Raw genomic sequence first — 13,029 nt, 5'->3', positions numbered from 1 at the left:
GGTGTCAAATTTGCAGATGAACTGAAGTTCAGCAGTTTCTCTTTGGAGTCTGATCCTGAAGGTTTTTTTGCTGCAGGATGGCTACCTGCAAATCTGCTATTTTGTGTCCAGGGAGGTTGAAGTGTTCTCCTACAGGTTTTTGTATATTGCCTTTCCTAATATCTGACTTGTGTCCATTTATCCTTTTCCGTAAAGACTGTCCAGTTTGGCCGATGTACATAGCAGAGGTGCATTGCTGGCACATGATGGCGTATATTACATTGGTGGACATGCAGGTGAATGAACTGGTGATGTGGCTGATCTGGTTAGGTCCTGTGATGGTGTCGCTGGTGTTAACTGCTAGAAGAGGGCCTCATCCTCCCTGATTGAACTAACCTCATTATCTCTAGACTGATTCTTGCCTGCATATTTATGCCTGCCTCTGGAAATTTCCACCACATGCGTCTGACGAAGTCTATAAGGTGCCACACGACTCTTTGTTGCTTTTTACAGATCCAGACTAACGCGGCTACCCCTCTGATACAAGGCAGGAGAGGCACCTTAGCTTCCTAAATATAAACCATGGTATAGATCAGTGGCTTTCAGCCTTTCCAGACTACTGTACCCCTTTCAGGAGCCTGATTTGTCTGGTGCACCCCCAAGTTTCACCTCACTTAAAAACTACTTGCTTACAAAAATCAGACATAAAAATACAAAAGTGTCACAGCCACACTAGTACTGATAAATTGCTGACTTTCTCATTTTTATCATATAACCATAAAATAAATCAATTGGCATATAAATATTGTACTTACATTTTTAATAATAATAATTGGATATATACCTATCTCCTAGAACTGGAAGGGACCTTGAAAGGTCATCAAGTCCAGCCCCCTACCTTCACTAGCAGGACCAAGTACTGATTTTTGCCCCATATTCCTAAATGGCCCCCTCAAGGATTGAACACACAACCCTGGGTTTAGCAGGCCAATGCTCAAACCACTGAGCTATTCCTCCCCACAATATACAGTATAAACACGTCATTGTCTGCATGAAATTATAGTTTGTACTGACTTTGCTAGTGCTTGTTATGTAGCTTGTTGTAAAACTAAGCAAATATCTAGATGAGCTGATATACCCCCTGGCAGACCTCTGCATACCCCCAGGGGTATATGTACCCCTCGTTGAGAACTACTGGTATAGAACAATGCTTTCCCATTAAGATTTGTGAAGGATCACCTGGGAGGGACGGAATGCTTTACATCATATTTAACATGCTCTTTATAAAATTGATCCTCATCACACAGATTGATGGGCAAAAGCCATCTCCCCAATCAGTGAAGCCATTGTAAGCAGTTTCCCCCCCCAACCCCCAACATGAATTTGTTTGTGAAACTCCATCCCTTTCCCCTCTATGCCCCAGTCACAAAAACAAAAATATTTCGACCTAGCGTCGTTCCATGCAGTTGGTCACGGTTTATCAGATGACTGGCTGCCATTTTCTATGTTGGTGTGCTAGGGTCCCTTAAGATGTGCTTTTTATATTGATATCATCCTCATTCCAAATATTTTTGCTTACTTTCAACTAAGGCATGGAATCAAAAAACATGTGTGGAACTAATGTTATGCTCTTTCCCCACTTGAATCAATTATCCAATCTACTGGCCTTTGCAACGGTCTAACATCAAGTCTACAAAACGTTGAATGAATCTAAACCACTTGTTGTTTTCAGTGTTGTTGTAGCCATGTTGGTCCCAGGATATTAGAGAGACAAAGTGGGTGAGATAATAGCTTTTACTGTGAAGCAGCAGTTGGTCCAATAGAAGTTATTACCTCACCCCAGGGGCGGCTCCAGGCCCCAGCACGCCAAGCGTGTGCTTGGGGCGGCATGCTGCGGGGGGCGCTCTGCCGGTCGCTGCGAGGGTGGCAGGCGGCTCCGGTGGACCTCCCGCAGGCACGCCTGCGGAGGCTCCGCTGGTCCCATGGTTCCAGAGGACCGTGGAACCAGTGGACCCTCCGCAGGCACGCCTGCGGGAGGTCCACCGGAGCTGCCTGCCGCCCTCCCGGCGGCTGGCAGAGCGCCCCCTGCGGCATGCCGCAGTGCTTGGGGCGGCGAAATGTCCAGAGCCGCCCCTGCCTCACCCACCCTGTCTCTCTAAAATATTTATCAGTAACAGAACATGGAAAGCCTTGGAGGTTATCTGCAAAGGCAACTGTGAATACAAAACCAAAAGAACAATCTAGAATATCTTGGCTCTCTTGATTAGATCCATAAAATCTAGTACAACAGTCTTCATAAATTGTATACGACTTCAGCTCTTAGAAGTCAATTTGTGATTGCAGCTAATTCACTCTCTCAAAATATGGAGAAAGTCCAGCCAACTAATCTCATTACTAATGGGCCTAGCTAAGTATCTCCATCTTCTGGGACAAACTTTGACAGTCTGATGGGTTGGCCATCACAGTGCTTTGTTCCCCCTCTTTTATTGTTACCAAATAACATATTGATGATTAATTCCTGACTTCTCCCCAGATGAGGCCGTATGTCTCACTCTGAGCTGGCTTGTACCAAACAAACAGATACGTTATGTCAGTGGTGTGGATGCTCCACTCACTTAGTGATTGAAGACACGCAAAATGAAACACTTTTTTATTCAAGGAAAAGATGCCATTTATGGATAAAAATGAGTGTTCTGATTTGTAAGAAGAGTGGAGAAGCTACCCAAGAGGAGGGAAAAGACCAGAGACTCTGTTTTAAAGGATTCAGTGTGGCAGCTGTTCCCAAAAGAACTATTTTTTCCTCTTTTAATATATTGGGTTATCATGTAGGATTTAAAATCATTATAAATAATATAGGTATGCAAGAAGATGTCTGAGCTTTGGATACATCCTTTTCTCTTTTTCTTTCTACCTTTCTTTCTTAGCGGAAAAGGTTGATTTGGGGATTTGACTGGAAAACTTGTTCACTTTATTTTTACGGTCAATGTGATTCCCATTATCTATATTCTTGTTCTGGTAAACAGGTTGTATCTTGGCATATGGCCCTTGGTGCTTCCTTTGATTTTATCTGCATCCAAATGTTGCTATAATCTCAGACTCTAACAGGAAAAAATCGCTTTTTCTACATTTTTATTATTCTTATTAATCAGAACACATGGTAATGGATGAATGTCTAATACATTTTCAGTACACCAGAATAATTAAATAGTTATTTGAAAAAGTTATTTCCCTCAAATGGACATGCACTGAGTGTCAGAGGGCAGAGACACTGGCCTTATTGTGAAGAGGGATCCATCTCTTGGCCATATTATTCCCAAGTAACTAGATCCAAAGAGGCGGCCAGAGAAATGAAGGATAATGTGGTCAATTTAAGAGTCTGCTTACACCCGGAGTAAGACAGAATACTAATTCCTCCATCATCCTATAATCCCTATATCGGGCAGTTTTCACTGTTTAAACATATGTACTCTGATCAAATATTGAGGTGATGTTTTATAAATGCCAGTGGATTTGGAAAACAGAGAAAAACTGGTACATGTGCATAGGTTGTTAAAAGTCAGGCGGCAGGACACCGATTGAGGAAGCAAAACTTGAGGTTGAGAAATACTCTGAATGTGGATTTCCCAGTCCAAAATTGTTTGCTGCTCCCACAGACTTCAACAGAAATTTGGATCTCTCAGTACCTCTAAATATCAGGCCATTTCTATTTAGGTGCCTAAGTATGGATTTCTGTAATTAATTGTATGGTCCCTAGTTTGAAAATTTCTATCGGTGTCTAATTTCACAAAATGTGGAGTCTCTTCTCATGCCTAACAAAGCTTTTAACAGGGTGGAATGGGGTTGGCGCCACTACTTTTAACTTGACAGGCCAGATTCTTCTCTTAGCTGCAAGGTGTGGAGCCGAAGTATCTCCATGGAAATTACTGGAGTTATTCTAGATCTATAGAGCGTAGCTGAGAGCAGAATTTGGCCCTGTAAATGTGGATTTGTAGAGCTACATTGTGCTCTTGCATTCATTAGAGCTGAACTAAGGCCTTGGCTGTAATAGGCAGTAATGGATTTTTTCCCAGCCCCTTTAATCCAGGGTGTGACTCAGGACAAGGATGCCTTTTCTCTCTGCTCCAGGTTGATAAACTTTTGGATCCATGGCAGTCACTGTTAGACAGAATCAGGGTATCCAAGGTACTAAGTCTGGGAATACAGTAGTAATGTCCCATTAAAAGGGTGAGTCTCCTTTTATTTCTCCACCAAAAGTATCAGTCCCCTCCTCTATTGCCACTTATTGAGACTTTTGTGCTTTTGACAAATTTATAATCAAATGGACAAAAATCAGAGCTGCTGGTTCCCTTACAATGTTGTCCAAAAATAACATGGTGAGCACTGGGACGTCAGTGTCTGAAATAGCTAATGATTTGGACATCCACCTGCTTTCAGAGGCAAGGACAGGTAGACTTGAATGCTCTGTAAGGAACAATTACTTCTGACTTGAGACGGTGACAGGACCTGACCCTTCCCTCTGCGGTCTTGTAAACAGTCTGAAAATAAACATTCTTCCCTGTCTCCTTTATGCCCCAAGGCTCCAATCCAGCACAGACTTATGCATGGTCTTAACTGTACATACTGGCCTCAGTTCATTCCCTGCTCTAGCTTCCTTACATAGTTGACTAAAATCAACAAGCTGGTTGAGCTTTTTTGTACAGGAAGAAGACAAAGCGGCCAAACTCTGCTGCTAAATGGTACCTCACTCACTCTAAGGGAAACTTTATGCTTCTCCACCCAGTGATGATACATAATTTGCACCCTTCATGTTGAGGCAGACATCAGGATATCACACCTGATAACCAACTTGGGTAAACAGAGCAGGAGCTTGCTTGATACCTTCCACTGCTGAGCATGCTGGGCTCTTGCTGTCAGCCCAGTGGACCCACTGGAAATGTATAGCACTGCTAGAATTTCAGCAGCCGTGGTCACAACTCCAACTGTTAGAATTAGGTGTAGCTCCCGCAAAGGCAGTATAGTTTCACCTGCTTCCAGTAGCTCTAAATTCAACCTCTAATTCCTTTCTCTCTCTAGGGCACCATTTCCCACTGAACTTGCTGCAAAATTCTTGGTTTAAAAAAAGGGGGGTATTTAAAAAATAGACTAAGTTAAAGATTTTTCCAATGGGTGGTGCTCTGGTAAGGAAGGCAGGTGCTAGACTGAGGAACAAAGCCACTCAGAGGTACACACCCACATGGTAACACCACCTATCACAACGTGTGGAAACCAGGACTGCTACTGCAAAAACCCAAGAATCTGTTACTCACCAGATATGTACAATATCTGTTGTTCCGCAGGCTGTATTGTGCACACATACATTCCATGACCCTACAGTCATGAGTATGTGCACAATCACTCGAAGGAAAACAACAACATAGTATCAACTTGGGACAAAAACACCACACTCTGGGAAGTACAGTGCCCAGTCTATTGTGCACGTCCACATTATTGGGATCCTAAGTTTACATGGCAAATCTGAGACTTTATGGCAAACGCAGGGGAAATTTCCTGATGGCTTGTGGCAGTTAAAATTTCCTTGAATTGCCTAATGGCTCAAGGGGTCATTCCAGATCCCTCAGGTTTCAAAATGGCTATGCCATTATGTCTAATACCTAGGCCAAATCCAAGACCACATCTCTCAGGTGAATTAACTTTCCAAAGCAATAGGGTGAAAAAACTTGGTTCTTTGTCAGCAAGGAGCCCGTGTGCAAACACTCACAATACAGAAAATATATGATTTGTTCCTGGATAGTGAATTCCTGCTCTGGGAATACAGAATGTGGATTGTCGGAGTTGTGCATGGGAGCACAGGCCCACAGCTAATGGAAGCAGGAGGTATGGGCCCTGATTGGCAGGGGAGGGATGGGGCACCATCACAGGTTGGGGTCTCAACAGGGACGGGACCTATGAGCACAGCGCCTGTGCCCATGAGAGAGCACAGCCAGGAACGGGGGCTGTAAAAGCTCAAGGTCCAGGTAGGGAAAGCACAGCATGTGAAATCCTGGCCCCAGTGAAGTCACTGAGAGTTTTGTCATTGCATTCAATGGGGCTAGGATTTCACCCCGGGGTGTTCATGAGGTTCTGGGGAGCTTTGGGCCTGGACAGATCTGGGAGTTCAAGACTAGGGTACACAGATGCATGGGGCCTGAAAAGGCGTGTGGGTAGGAGGGGTGGGAGGGAAGGGAAAACCTTGCATTTGGCTCCCAAGGCACTATTGTGTTTTCAGGGCATTCAGGGTTATGTCTTGGAGCACTCGGTGTTACAGCAACGTTTCCATTGAGGGCGGAAACGTATCAATTGCTTAGAGCATTAGTTTGTGTCCAGTTTGGGTCCTGAGGGTATTGACAATATGCAGCTGCAATGGATAATTGCATATTGTCCATAGCTGTCCAGTAATAGCCAGCAACAACTACTCGATGGGGAGGGCCCTGGACCGGTACAGCTGCACCGCTGTAGCTCTTCTGGTGAAGATGCTCTAAGCTGATGGGAGAAGCTCTCCCGCTGACATAGCACTGTCTACACCGGCGCTTAGGTCGGTATAACGTATGTCACTCAAGGTGTGGATTATTCACATCCCTGAGCGACGTAAGTTATACCGACATAATCTGTAGTGTAGACATAGCCTCAGTCACCAGAGTCAGCAGTAGTTATTGGAATTACATCAGAGATGGATTTGATCCTCTAGGTGTCTTCAGAGACCTTTTTCTGTCTTCATCAAGCTTTCATATCTTTCTATTGCTGCTCCCCGTGCAGAGCCAACACACTAGGGGACAGCAAGCTGGATTTGACTCTGGTTCACACATTGTTGACAGTATTCTTAACTAAATTATAATAAACTAGAATATTTATTGCCTATATCACAGCCATAAAGAGCTCTGCTCGACTGCCAGAGCCCACGGTGAGTTTGCAAGGTTGGCAGCTAGAACCTCTCCCCCTACTTCCTTCCTGCTCCTTTTTAAATATAAAATGGGTTAACTGAATTGAGTCATTGAGACACAAATATATGTGGAGTCTCGTGCCATATTTACCATCATTTTTTGTAAACTTTGGGTGGGTTGCCCCATTTCCCCCCCCCCTTTTCTGTCTACCCTCCCCTCAAAAGCCCTATATCTGAACAGTCACAGAGTTGGAGGCTGCAGCTAATTCCACAGCTGGTCATTGTTGTTCCTGAGTCATGGGAGAGTGCCATCTCCCCTCACATGATGAGCATGCTGCGACCCCTGCAACTGTTGAGTATGTGACTGACTTTGTGCTCTGTAGAACCAGGGCCTCTGAGACAACTGTCAATTGCTTCACGCATGTGAAATGTACTTGATCAATTGCATGAGATATTTATGGAGTCTGAATTCCTTCCATGTGGACAGAGGAGAACCAAGTAGTAGTAAAAATTTTAGAAAGCACTGCTGCTTTTAACCCAAAGCTCTAGGGTTTTTAGAGCTGAGCCAGAGGGGACGGGGTGGAATAGTGTGGAATGGGCAAGAGGTATAGTGCATCGGCAGTGCTAGAACTGTCAATTCATGGAAAAGATAATTTGATACAAACAGAGATTAAGTGAAGATATTTTTAAAGAGCTCCACAAAATCAGTGGCTTCTCGGCTGAGTTAGGCTGAAGAGCTGCACTTTCCATACAAAGCAAAGTGACTTTGCAGCTTTCCATTTCCTACTGACACATGGAAATGTGATTTGTGATTGAAAAGATGGCGAGTTTAATCACCAGCGAGAGTCGGGACAAAGCCTGCCATTTGCACACGGAAGAACAAGGCAGATGCAAAACAGATGTATTTATATCCTTCCATTAATAAAACAAGCCGAGTCAATCCATACCGTTGTGCTAAAGTTAGAGTGCAGCACTCAGCATGTCCTTAAAAAGACAAAGTACCCACAAACTGGGACAGCTGCTCTCAGTGCAGGCACTGCACATCTTCTCTCTCCCATGTGTGCACAAAATCTCAAGACCATTCCAAGGGTGATCAGCTCACAGCAAAGCAAGAGCCAACTGTCACATGATTTGTCAACATGAAAGGTCAGTTCCTGCCTTCCGGCACACATCTTGGGATATTGGCAACTGCGCTTTAGGTGTCAAGAAAATGCTTCCGCCTCCACTTTCACCAAAGAGTAACAGAAGCAGAGTGTGCATGGTTAGAAACAACGCTCTCCTCAGGTCTATCCCGGGCCTTTTCAGACTCACTCTTGAACAGGCCTTTCCAAACGCCAGCTGGTGGATGGTGTGGACCTCCAACCTGCTAATCTAGACAATTCCCAGTATGTCTTTGCAAGTGCATTTCTGCCCTCTCTTGCAGATTGTAAGCTCTTTGCGGTAGAATCCATTTCTGGCTGGAGAGTACTTAGCACAATGGAGCCCACGTTCTCACTGGGGCCCCTCGCAGCTGATGAAATGCAAACAATACAACCCAATGTTGTTGACAGCCAACATCAAGCCAGAGGTTGAGCCAATAGGACTGGAGCGTGAACTGGGAACACGTAGCACCAGAGTGCAGAACGCACCCAGTCTCTCTGCACCAGTCCGGAGAGAGACTAGCCATGGGAAATAAAGAAGTAACCCCTGGCCAGTGCTCCAAAGTCACTGCTTTTTGTCTCTCAGAATGGAGCTCTCAGTACAGAAACACTATTTGTGAAAAGAAAAAAAGAAAAGGGTGCTCCCCACTGGGCCCCAAAATGTTTCAGACCCATCACTGTTATCAGGAATAATTGTGATTTTCTCAATCAGCCACTAGAGGACAGACTAGCAGCATCAAAGGGCTGTGAAAGCAAGCCCATCACCTATTATTAAAGAGTTGGCATCTCAGTGCAGTAGATTCATAGATGTGAAAGGCCAAAAGGAATCTTGGCAATCATCCAGCCTGACCTCCTGCCTAACACGGGCCATAGGACTTCCCTAAATTAATTCCTTCATCTAGTCCGATAGCTGTGGTTGAACTAGAGCAGATCTTTTAGACAAGCACCCAACCTGAATTAAAAAAAAATTCAGTGATGGAGAATCCACAGCAACCCAATGGTAAATTGTTCCACAGATTAATTTCCCACGTTTTTTAACAATGTGCCTTATTTCAATATTGAATTTGTCTAGCTTCAGCTTCCATCCATTGGATCTTGTTATACCTTTATCTGCGAGACTGATGAGCCCTCTGTTATCAAATTTCTGTTTCCCATATAGGTACTTATAGACTGATCAACTCAGCCCTTAACCGTCTCTTGAATACCCTAGACAGATTTAGCTCCTTGAGTCTATCACTATAAGGCATGTTTTCTAATCCTTTTATTGTTTTTGTGGTTCTTCTCTGAACCTTCTTTAATTTTTCAAGTGAAGTGTGGGCACCAGAACTGGACACAGTATTCCAGTAACGGTCACACCAGTGCCAAATACAGAGGTGATATAACCTCCCTACTCCCACTCGAGATTCCTGTTTACAGAGCCAAGGATAGCATTAGCCCTTTTGGCCAGAGTATTTGATCACCCGCAAGTCTTTTCCAAAGTCACTGTTTTCCAAGATAAGAGTCCCCCACTGTGTATGGCCTACATTCTTTATTCCTTGATGACCCTATTCTTGGCCATATTTGAAACATATATTGTTCACTTGGACCCAGCTTACCAAGCAATACAGAATACTCTGTATCAGTGACTTGTCCTCTTCATTATTTACGACTCTCAATCTTTGGGGCATCTGCAAACTTTATCAGTGTTGAGTGTGTGTGTTTTTTCCAGGTCACTGGAAACAGGGCCAAGAACCATCGCTGCAGGACATCAATAGAAACACACCTGCTCAGTAATGATTTTCTGTTTGAGACCTATCAGTTAGCCAGTTTTTAAATCTATGTATGATGTATCATGTTGATGTTGTATTGTTCTAGTTTCTTAATCAAAATGTAGTTGGGTACCTAGTCAAATGCCATACAGAAGTCCAAGCATATTACACCAACACTACCACCTTCATCAACCAAATTTGTAATAAAGAAAAAGGATATCAACATAAACCCATGTGGATTGCCATGAATTGTTTTACCCTCTTATGTCTTCATTAATCAAGTCCAGTATCAGCTATTCCATTATCTTACCTGGAATCAAAGTCAGGCTGACACTTACTTGGGTCACCCCTTTTTAAATACTGGCACATCACTGGCTTAACTTCCAGTCCTCTGGAACTTCCTCAGTGTTCCAAGACCTATTAAAAATCAACATTAATGGTCCAGAGTGCTCCTTGCCCAGCTATTTTAAAACATTTGGGTACAGATTATCTGGATCTCCTGATTTAAAGAAGTCTAACTTTAGTAGCTGCTGTTTAACATTCTCCTTAGTTACTAGTGGAATGGAAAATAGTTGATCATTAAAGGATATGAATACATCATCTGGCTCTTGCCCAAACACAGAACAGAAATATTTATTGGACATTTCTGTCTTTCTACATTACTATTGACAATTCTACTATTTCCATTTAGAAATGGATTAATACCTTTGGTAGCATTCCTTTTGTTCCTGATGTACTTCAGAATACTCCTCCTCATTTTCCTTAACACTGCTGGCCACAGATTTCTCCTTGTATTCTTTTGCTCCCTTGTCAGCTTCTACAATTACACGCAATTCTGCCAGCACTATGATTTATTATTTCTCCCTCATTCTTAGGATCATTAGCCTGGAAAACGCATCTATTTCAAGGGCTAATAATAATACACTTGCATGATGTCTTTCATTTCAGTATTCCAAAGCACTTTATAAAACACGAATGAATTTAAACCTCAACACTTGTGTGCGATAATGGGTATCCTCATTTTATGGGCAAAGAGGATCAGAGAGTTTAAAATTACTTGTCCAATCTCCCACAGGAAATCTATGCAGAGCCAAGATTAGAACCTAGAACTGCTGACTCTGAGTCATGTGCTGAGGCCATGCTAACACAAATGCCAGGGTGGCTGGGTACACAGGTTTAAGGCCAATGGCCCTAAAGACGCTATGGGTTGAAATATTAGCCTTTCACCCTCTAAAACGGGGTTCAGTGGATTACTTATAGGTGAAATAAAGTCTCAAATCACGTCCACAGTGAGTGGGTTTTTCTGCTCTTAAGAAAACACAGGATATGGATAGCAGGGAGTGCTGTAGAACAGGACTGGGAGATACGGACAGCTTTGGGGGCCCAATGTATGAACACGGTAGGTCAGGGCTGAGGTGCACCAGCAGAGCTGAGAGAGAGCCTCTCCTGAATTCTGGCAGTATTCTCGGCTTGACTTTCCTGAGCTTTACATTTATCATTTTTTTAAAAAAGCCTGTCTGCCCTCAAAAGTGAAAACAGCGAAATTCTTCTGCAAAGGGGAATGGGCAAGAAAACCAACAATGTTCATCATAGAGAACCCGTAAACAAACACTCAGGACACATCCGACTGGTGTTTCTCTCTTTTATTTAAAAACAGTGCTTCATTACCATTTGCAAAGGGTGAGGAAGGGCTCCTCCCTTGCTTAGAGTTTATAAAAGCCAGCAACATGATCAATAATTTATACACATGGATAGTAATACAAAAAAAAGGAATAAAAGCTAAAGATCTAACTACTCCGACCTTCACAATTCCAGCTACTTGATAATAATAGGAGTAACCCAATGAATACTGTATGGTCTGAAAGCTACTATACAATATGATACTTAATGAGGGGGGGCAGGAAGTTAGAGACGGTCACAAAGCCCTGGGATGCAGGTACTGCTTCTCCAGAGTCAGCAGAGAAATGGGACCCTGAACAAGCAGCTTGGGCGTCCTAGGAAATGATCCAGGGGAGAGGAAAGCATCCAATTTTGATGCATCCTATGCCCCGAGGGTACCTGGCAATGGAAAGGTGGTGGGGAGACCGCATGAAGGGGCGAAGTCAGTCGTTGCCACTGGAGGTTCCATGGAATTTTAGCCTTGCATTGAAAAGCTCCAAGTCTCAGGCAGATCAGCCTGTGAGGTCAGTAAACTCTCCACCAGCTCGATATCGCTCTACAGCCCTGGTTCTCGTTTGCTATCGGCCCCAGGTTTTTTTTTTTTTTTTTTGCGCCAGCTATTTACAAGCAGAATTGATAACATAAAAAGAAAAACAAATCATATCCCCTGGGGTAAAAGAGGATTACTTCGTCACTTGAGAACGCAGCCAAACCCAGCTGCCAAAACTACAACACGCACGCACACAAAAAATACTGTCAAGAGAAAAATAGAAGAAAGTGACTGAAGCTGAGACTATTTGTGTGGGAGGCCAGATTCCCTTAACAAGATCACTCCTCAGGGAAGCAACAAACTGACCCCCTCCCACCCCCCAAAAAAATCTGGCAAAAGAGAGACTTATTGATCAATCAATCAATCCTTAGATCACTGGCACTTTGCAGATTGCCAGCCAAATGAATACTCAGGTGGACGGCTTTACACATCAGCAAACTCCTTAGAGGCAAGGTTCTGGCTGACGTATTCTTACTCTGCTACCAGTCTCTGCCGACTGGCTGCACTGGCACTGACCTTATTTGTCCATCTTCCTGTGTAAGCTTTCACCAGTTGCTGCCAGAAACATGGGTAGGACAACAACTGCAGGTGGTTACAACACTTCTGGAATGTCCCCCTCCACTGTTAGTGGTGGCAACCGATTCTGGCATTGGACGTCTGAGTTCAATTTGCTTTGTAACCTGTGTGCGTTCTGGGGAGGGGTGTTATATTGCACACTGCAAGCTACAGGAAGGACTCCACCCTGGAGGACACCCAAAGCCTACTTGGAAAGGGCCCCATTTTACACTCTGGCTATCACATTCCTGCACGCCTTGTCGACTGGTGATTTCATTATAGAATAAAATAAGTTGGGGGGGGGGGATCAGTAGGGTGGGGACAAGGAGGGAGGAGCTTTTCAGACAGTAACATCACCAAAAAATAGTGTTTTATGCAACAAAGAATCAAGTCTCACTGGTGTATACTACAAAATGTTTGACATTTTCAAGAGCATGACAAAATAAAAACACACCGAAGTTTACATTGGATGTTCACCTTGTT

This window comes from Mauremys mutica, chromosome 1, assembly GCF_020497125.1.
Source record: "Mauremys mutica isolate MM-2020 ecotype Southern chromosome 1, ASM2049712v1, whole genome shotgun sequence".
NCBI lineage: Eukaryota > Metazoa > Chordata > Testudines > Geoemydidae > Mauremys > Mauremys mutica.
This window is presented reverse-complemented; position numbering follows the sequence as displayed.